The sequence below is a fragment of the Canis lupus genome, chromosome X (assembly GCF_011100685.1).
Source record: "Canis lupus familiaris isolate Mischka breed German Shepherd chromosome X, alternate assembly UU_Cfam_GSD_1.0, whole genome shotgun sequence".
NCBI lineage: Eukaryota > Metazoa > Chordata > Mammalia > Carnivora > Canidae > Canis > Canis lupus.
This window is the reverse complement of record NC_049260.1, coordinates 11,364,494-11,373,380: the sequence shown is the minus strand read 5'-3', so window position 1 is coordinate 11,373,380 and position 8,887 is coordinate 11,364,494.

Below are 8,887 nucleotides of genomic sequence, written 5' to 3'. Positions count from 1 at the left end.
CCAGGGCTTCCCTCAAGAATTTTTAAGGAAGAAAATGGGCACCTCATTCATGTTTGAGAAATGGGACAGATAATTGGGTAGTAGCTAGAAGACGAGTCCTGCTCCATCTTAACTATAATTCTCCAATAAACTGCATGGCCCTGGAAAGGTCATTCCCTTCATGAACCAGTTCACGTTATCTCTCTTACCTACCCCACAATGTCATTGGAAGCTCTCAAGGGTGGGCACTGTATCTTATTCAGTTTTATATCTTCCATAATAATGTCTTGCATAATTAAAGAGAAATGTGGTAGTCCTTCTTGAGTCAAAGAAGGTTCAAATGGCAGTCCTGTCCTCAAGGAGTAAATTAATCTCCCTAAGTCTGTTTCTTCATCTTTAAAAGGAGGTTTCCTTACCAACTCTAGTTTCTGGTTGCCTCAGGCATTCTTTGGCTTGTGGCAACATAACTCCAATCTTGATCCCTATCTTCACACGGCCATCTTCTGTCTGTCTCTGTGTCCAGCGTTTCCTCCTCTTATAAGGAAACCAGTCAAATTGGATCAGGCCTCTCAGACCCTATTTCTTATTTCTTTTTTTAAAAAATTTTAAATTAAAAAAAAATTTTAGACCCTTTTTCTAAATAAGGTCATATTCACAGGTACCAGTAGTAGGAATTCAACATATGTTTTAGGGAAGACACAGTTTAACCCATCACAGGCATTTTGTGGCAAACCCACCACACAATAAACACTCTTTATTGCTGTTATTTATGTTATTTATTTCAGGGTTTGACAAACTATGGACCGTGGGCCAAATCAGGCTTCTGCCTCTTTGTTTACATATTATTTGCAGCTGCTTTTGTGCTACAAGAACAGAATTGTGACGAAGACTACATAGTCTGCAAGGCCTAAAGTATTTACTGTCTGGCCCTTTACAGAATCAGTTTGCTGATGCTTGGTCTAGAACCCTGCTCCTTAAAGTGTGATCCATGGATCAGAGGCATTCGTGTCACACGGAAGCGCGGCAGAAATGTAACATCTCAGGTCCCATCTCAGATCTACTGACTCAGAACCTGCATTTTAGCAAGGTACCCAGGCATCTTATATGAACATTTATATTTGAAAAGCAGTGATCTAGAAATGATCTTTAAATGATGTAGTTAGTTCCTGTCAGCCTTTAGTTTTTTAAAAAGTTATTTTTCATATTTTTTTTAGTGTGTGGAAGTAGTAATACTTTACAGTAAAAACTTCAAATAAAACAAAAAATGTAGTGGAAAATATATAGAATTCTTTTTTATTCCTTGTTTTGACCCAAAAGAAGCCATACAGTATATATTGTTATGTACCTAGTTTTTGCACACAGCAGCACATTTTAGAGTCTCATCAGTACATCAATCCATCCCAATCTTTCACAAGGCTGCATGGCATTCAGTGTTGCATATATACCATACTTATTTGCATTTGCAGTGATAAAACTCTTCATTTACTGGTTTTTTTTTTTAACATTTATTTATTTATTAGCGCGTGAGAGAGCATGAGTGGGAGGGACAGAGGGAGAAGGAGAGAGAATCTTAAGCTGACTTTGTGCTGAGCATGGAGCCTGATGCAGGGCTCAGTCTCACAATTCTGAGATCATGACCTGAGCTGAAACCAAGAGTTGGATGCTTAACTGACTGGGCCAGGCAGGCACCCTGAAGTTATTTTTATTATCACTGTTTCTCTTGGACAACTTCAAGGGCATCATTGTTTTCTAGGGTATGACTAGCCCTAAACATGATCCCTGTAGCACCCCAAAATTGGTAGTTTCAATGAACTCATCAGGAAATCTTATCATAGAATCAAATATGGTAGAACTTAAAGGTTTTTTTGAGTTGTTGAGAGAATCTGAATCAGCATTGCTTCGCCAGGATCCTTGGGCTGGAATCTTCCCATTGCCTCTCCAGATCCACATTCCACCTTTTTCTTTTCTGCTGTCATCTTTCTTCCAATTTAGCCAATGAGGAGCCCTGAGAGAGGCTAGAGGAGGGAGGAGAGTGAAATCTGGGTTTTCCTCCCTGGCTTCCTCCCAGACTTCCACTTCTTTCATAGGTGGTTTTTCCTATATGACTCTCAGCGTTCTGTATTCTTTCTTTTTTTAATTTTAACTCAGCCATTAGAAATGACAAATCCCCACCATTTGCTTCGACATGGATGGAACTGGAGGGTATTAGGCTGAGTGAAATAAGTCCATCGGAGAAGGACAAACATTATATGGTCTCATTCATTTGGGGAATATAAAAATAGTGAAAGGGAATAAAGGGCAAAGGAGAAAAAATGAGTGGGAAAAATCAGAAAGGGAGACAGAACAGGAGAGACCCCTAACTCTGGGAAATGAACAAGGGGTGGTGGAAAGGGAGGTGGACGGGGGGTTGGGGTGACTGGATGATGGGCACTGAGGGGGGCACTTGATGGGATGAGCACTGGGTGTTATGCTATATGTTGGCAAATTGAAGTCCAATAAAAAAGATTTTATTTATTTATTCGTTATATATTTATGAGAGAGTGAGCGCATGCACAAGTGGGGAGAGGGAGGGGCAGAGGAAGAAGAAGAAGGGGAAGCAGACTCCCCACTGAGCAGGGATCCCAGTGCTGGGCTCCATCCCAGGACCCTGAAATCATGATCTGAGCCAAAGGCAGATACTTAACGGACTAAACCACCCAGGTGCCCCTCAGCTTTCTATATTCTTAATCTCAACTTACCCTGTAGACCTTAGAGTGTCATTGGCTGCCCTGCACCCAGACCTGTGCTTAGCTTATTCTTTGTGGTCCTTTGACACCCTCTCCACAACTTTGTAAATCATCTCTCTGTAAACAGATTTTTCTCAAATTATCCTAAATCGAGAATCAGATTTCCTGTTGGGTCATTAATACGGTCTCTTTCCCTCCTGTATTCCCCAGCAATGGGAGGTAATAGATGGACTAGGCTTTACATGCAAGTAATCATTTTGGTAATGCAGTTTGAGGGATACTAGAAAATATTTTGCCATCTGGCCCCAAAGACATTTCATCTTTGACTCCTGAATCAGTTAGGATTTTCTGATTACTGTAACATGAAACCTAACTTACAATGGCTTAGAACCAAAGAGGTACTAAACTGACTCATGCAAATGAAAACTGCAAGGGTCAGTTTGGCTTTAGGGTCAGCTAACTGACAACCCCCAGAGCTCCAGCCTATCACCAGGAGTTGTTCCTTTGGTATCTAACTCTTCCATCCATTCTTCCTTGTATTGGCTTATGTTCAGGCTCCATAGGGGATTAAGTCATAGGCTTCAGACCTACATCCTCCTGATTTAAGATGAGCAGGAAAGCTGCTTCTCCAAAAATTTCCACAGAAGCCTTAAACCTCATTCTCACTGGCTTACTTGGTCATGGGCTCATCCCTGAAGCAAATGGTATGGGCAGATTCATATAAAAATAATGAAAATTAACATTTATTGGGTACTTAGTGTGTATCAGGCATGGTTCCACGTACTTTCCCCTTGTGATAGGCATTATTTTTTGTCTTCTATTCAGGAGGAAAATGAGACATAGAAAGACTATATCCCTGAGCTAATAAGTGGTAGAATGGAAAGTCAAACTTGAATAGTTTCACTTCAGCCCCAAATATAAACCACTATACTCTGTTCTCTGTCCAGCATAGACCTGTATCCCATGTTCACCACTAGAGCTGGGTGGGATGGAGTTACCTTCACAAAAACCTCAATGGACTTGGAATGGTGGAAGGGTACTCACCACAGAAAATGTTGGAGATTGTTACCAAAAATTAAAAATGGATGCCTGCCAGCTAAACTCAATAAACTTCCACTTTAGCAAGTCACAATATTTTGTTAAAGTAATATTTCTCATTTTTCCCCAGCCAACACACCTTAAGGCTGTTGCATATTGCCATCAATAAGAATGATAGTCACTCAACCTAATTCTCTGTGTTAAAAGATAATTTTATAGGTATGCAAATTCTGTCTGGATCATATGGGTAGTTCTATTTTTAAATTTTTGAGGAACCTCTATACTGTTTTCCCTAGTGGTTACACCATCTCACATTCCTATTAACAGTATACAAGTGTTTCAGTTTCTCCATATCCTTGCCAATATTTGTTGCCAACATGGGGCTTGAGCTCATGACCCTGAGATCAAGACCTGAGCTGAAAATCAAGAGTTGGACACTTAACCAACTGAGCCACCCAGGCACCTCTTTTTTTTTTTTTTTTTTTCAAAAACAGCCATCCTAATGGGTGTGAGGTGATATTTCATTATGGTTTTGAATTGCATAGTACAGGATTCAGGAAAAGTACCAAATGAAGAGCTTCCATTGTTCTCTCCTCATGGAGTCATGGACAGTGTTACTTTCCCAGCATTAATGTGTGAAAACATATATGGAGTATCACCAACCAGGGAAGCTCACTTGAGCTTTGGTTTTCAGAGTTTTTATTGAGGTTTGGATGCATACTGCTCCTGTGGCTGACCTTATATTTTAAGCCCCTCCAAAGGTAGAACTGATACTTCATGGTCCAAAGCTCACATTATGAGACTGTCTGTTGGCCAAGGTTCCAGGCAAACAAAGATGTTCCAATGAGACATGTTATTCCAAAGGCCTAGCTATCCCCTCCCAAGAGTCAAGAACAGATGCCAAACCTCTTTTTTTTGGTAAGGTTAATTCTTCACAACACAGCAGGGAATAACCTAAATCTTTAAACTGTATTAACTCTAAGGTCTGCAAATTACAAATATGAATAACAACATGAAATGCTCTCACATGTTCAGTACTTACCAAGTGTGATGCCAAGAGTTAAGACTTTTACATATATTACTCAGTCTTGGATTTTATCATTCAATTCTATAAAGTGGGTACTGTTATCCCTGATTTATGCATGAGGCAATAATTCTCAGAGAGTTTAGGTAATTTGGCAGAGACTCATAGGCCTCGATAGAATTAGATTTCAGTCTGTTCTACAGACTCCAAGCCCTTTCTTCTAACTACAGGATTCCTTGCCTTCTAGTTAGCATGCTTTGAATGAAATAACTCAGACTAAAGTGTTAGCATTAAATAGGTTAAAAAAACTAAATAATTATACTAGTAACATGGCTTCCTATGTCCTATCAACATTTAGATGGAAAGAAGATGGTTGACCACTAACTACTTTGCCTGGGACAACACAGAAAGCTCTTAGGCATTCAAATATCAGCTTTGTGGGCAGAGGTGAGGAAAGCATGAAGGTGAGGGAATTTTTTCTCTTTTCCTAAACTGCTGGTAGTCTCAATCATTACAAAGAAGTTGAAATCTAATCTTTCCTGGGAGGTAGACATAAGTGGGCATTTGTCTCCATTTGGGAAATTTCAATATTCTAATTTTCACCTGCCAAACTTCTACAGGGAGATTATGAGAATAAACCATGTGATGTGAAAGAGCTTCTAGCTATTTTTCATAAAGGTGAGGAATAAAAACAAAGTGTTCTCAGAGAAACTAGTAAATATGCATGTTGCTCAAAGGTGCATCCGCTCCACTAATTCATGGGCTGGTAGAATTATTTTGGTGTGGTGTCCCTTTGAATGTCATCTGAATAATACATGATTTTGGCACTTTTGTTGTCTGCATGTTGTGTATCTGAGAGTTTTAAAGGAATGAGATGTTTCCTACTTAAAAAAAATACTGTGAAGAGGCAGGCTAACAAGTTGAACATTCACAAGAATACATCAGAAATGAAGAAAGCTCATATTGTATTTAAGTGGTACTTATAGAGATGATAGAAATGTTATTAGCACAAAAGATTAACTCCTCATACCAGGACATCCTCTTTTTTTCCAGAAAGAACAAGTCAAATCCACAATGTCCTTGGAATATTCAACACCCATAGCTTAAGTGATAGGCCATTTTTGGGTTGGCCAGCACCATCACTAATGAACATGACTCTGTTTTATTTATTTATTTTTAAGGTTTTTAAAATTTTATTTATTCATGATAGAGACAGAGAGAGGGGCAGAGACACAGCCAGAGGGAGAAGCAGGCAGAGGGAGAATCAGGCTCCATGCAGGGAGCCCGATGTGGGACTCGATCCCGGGTCTCCAGGATCACGCCCTGAGCCAAAGGCAGGTGCTAAACCGCTGAGCCACTCAGGGATCCCCATGACTCTATTTTAATAAAGAACAATGTAATCCCACATTTTGCTCTGATTTAAAACTAGTATTCAAATGCTGTCTCTTTAGATATTATTTGTCTACAAAAAGCTTCCTTTCAGTAAGATCTCAAAAGGAAATTGAGTGTGCATTCTAAAAAATAAACTATTTGTGATAAGAGTATTGGTTTTATGTCATTTAACTAGGCTGGTTTTCCTTAGCAACCCCACTTCTGAGAATCTATCTCATGTATATACTAGCAAAAATATGAAAATATATGTGCACAAGACTGTTCATTGTAGCTCCATTTACAATAGCAAAAGGGTAGAAACATCCGAATACCCATCATTAGGAGGTTGGTTGAATAAACTAGGATATACCACACAACAGAGGACAGTACAGCTATGAAAAAGAATGTGGTATATCTCTCTATAAGGTTTCGGAATGAGTGTCAGGATATATTACAAATTTTAAAAAGCAAGGTATAAAAAAGTATATATATATAATATTCTCCTAAAGAAAGATAAGAATACACATATTTGTTTATAATAAGAAAAATAAAAGCGAAACAAAAACTTTATTTTTTTCTTAAAGATTTTATTTATTTAATCATGAGACACACAGAGAGAGGGATAAACACAGGCAGAGGGAGAAGCAGGCTCCATGCAGGGAGCCCAATGCGGGACTCAATCCCAGGACCTCGGGATCACATCCTGAGCTGAAGGCAGATGCTCGGCCGCTTAGCCACCCAGGCACCCCAACAAAAACTTTTTTTTAAATAATAAATTTATTTTTTATTGGTGTTCAATTTGCCAACATACAGAATAACACCCAGTGCTCATCCCATCAAGTGCCCACCTCAATGCCCACCACCCAGTCACCCCACCCCCCCGCCCTCCTCCCTAGTTCATTTCCCAGAGTTAGGAGTCTTCTGTGTTCTGTCTCCCTTTCTGATATTTCCCACTTATTTTTTCTCTTTTCCCCTTTATTGCCTTTCACTATTATTTATATTCCCCAAATGAATGAGACCATATAATGTTTGTCCATTATGCTGAGTGAGATAAGTCAATCGGAGAAACTTTTAAAAAGTATGTTACCCATAAGAAAGAGAGGGGAAAAAGATGGAAGGGGCAGAAATATAAGCTAGGCCTCTATAACTATACTTTGTTGATTTGATAAAAATTTAACTTAAAATAATGGGTATGCAGTTTCTTTTTGAGGTGATGAAAATGTTCTAAAACTAACAAGTCCCAAATCAACCTCACTGGGCTTAAATCAAAGTGTCAGCAGGGCCATGCTTCCTTTGGAAATTCTAGGGGAAAATCTTTTCTTATATTTTCCAGATTCTAGAGCTCTGTATCATAGCTCATGGCCCCCTTCCTCCATCTTCAAGCAGTGTAGCATGCTCCAATCTCTCTCGGCTTCCATTGTCACCTAGCCTTCTGCATTCTGTGTCTCATCTGTCTCTACCTCCCTTTTATAAGGCCACCTGTGACAGCATTTAGGGCTCAGGTAATCCAGGACAATCTCCCTGTCTCTGAATCCTTAACTTAATCACATCTGCACAAACCATTTTTTCCACCTTAGGTAATTTCAACAAGCTGTAGGGATAAGTACCTGATTATTTTGGGGGCCATTATTCAGACTACTACAGGTCATATTAAGAAATTATCTATTAAGAAATATTAGTAAGTTTGATACTGGTATTATAGCTATGTTATTTTCAAAAGTCTTTATCTCTTAGGAATTTATAATGAAGTATTTACATATAAAATAATATATTCACAGATTTGCTTTAAAATATTTGAGCAAAGGAAGAGAGGAAAGAATGACAGAATGATGATAATTTTGGAAGTGGCGTGAGAAACATGGGAACTTATTTTCTCTAGTTTTGCATATGTTTAAAATTTGCCAATAAAAATTTTTTAAATAAGTAAGTAAATAAATTATTAGGCTTCTTTTCTAATAGTATGTGGTCAGCTGTTCAGAGGTTGACTATTCTTTTTTTAAATTCCAGCATAATTAACACATAGTTCTTTATTTGTTTCAGGTATACTATATAGTGATTTGACAATTCTATACATTACTCAGTGCTCATCATGATAAGTGTACTCTGCATCCCATTCACCTCTTTAACCCATTCCTTACCCACCTCCCTTCTGACAACCATCAGTTTGTTCTCTGTATTTAAGGGTTTGGTTTTTGGTTTGTCTCTTTTTTTCTTTATTCATTTGTTTTGTTTTTTAAATTCCACATAGGAGTGAAATCATATGGTATTTTCTTTCTCTGACTAACTTATTTTACTTAGCATTATATCCTCTACCTCTAGATCTATCCATGTTTTTGCAAATGAAAGGATTTCATTCTTTTTATGGCTGAGTAATATTCCAGTATTTCACCTCTTCTTTATCCATTCATCTTTGGATGTGCAATGGACACTTGGGTTGCTTCCATAATTTGGCTGTTGTAAATAATGCTGCAATAAACATAGGGGTGCATATACCTTTTTGAATAGTGATTTCATTTTCTTTGAGTAAATATTGAGTAGTGGAATTACTGGGTTGTGTGGTAATTCTATTTTTAATTTTTTAAAGAGCCTCCGTACTGCATTCCCACTGACAGTGCATGAGGGTTCCTTTTTTCCACATCTTCACTAATACTTGTTGTTTCCTATATTTTTTATTTAGCCATCCTGACAGATGTGAGGCAATATTTCATTGTGGTTTTGATTTGCATTTCCCTGATGAGTGATGTGGAAC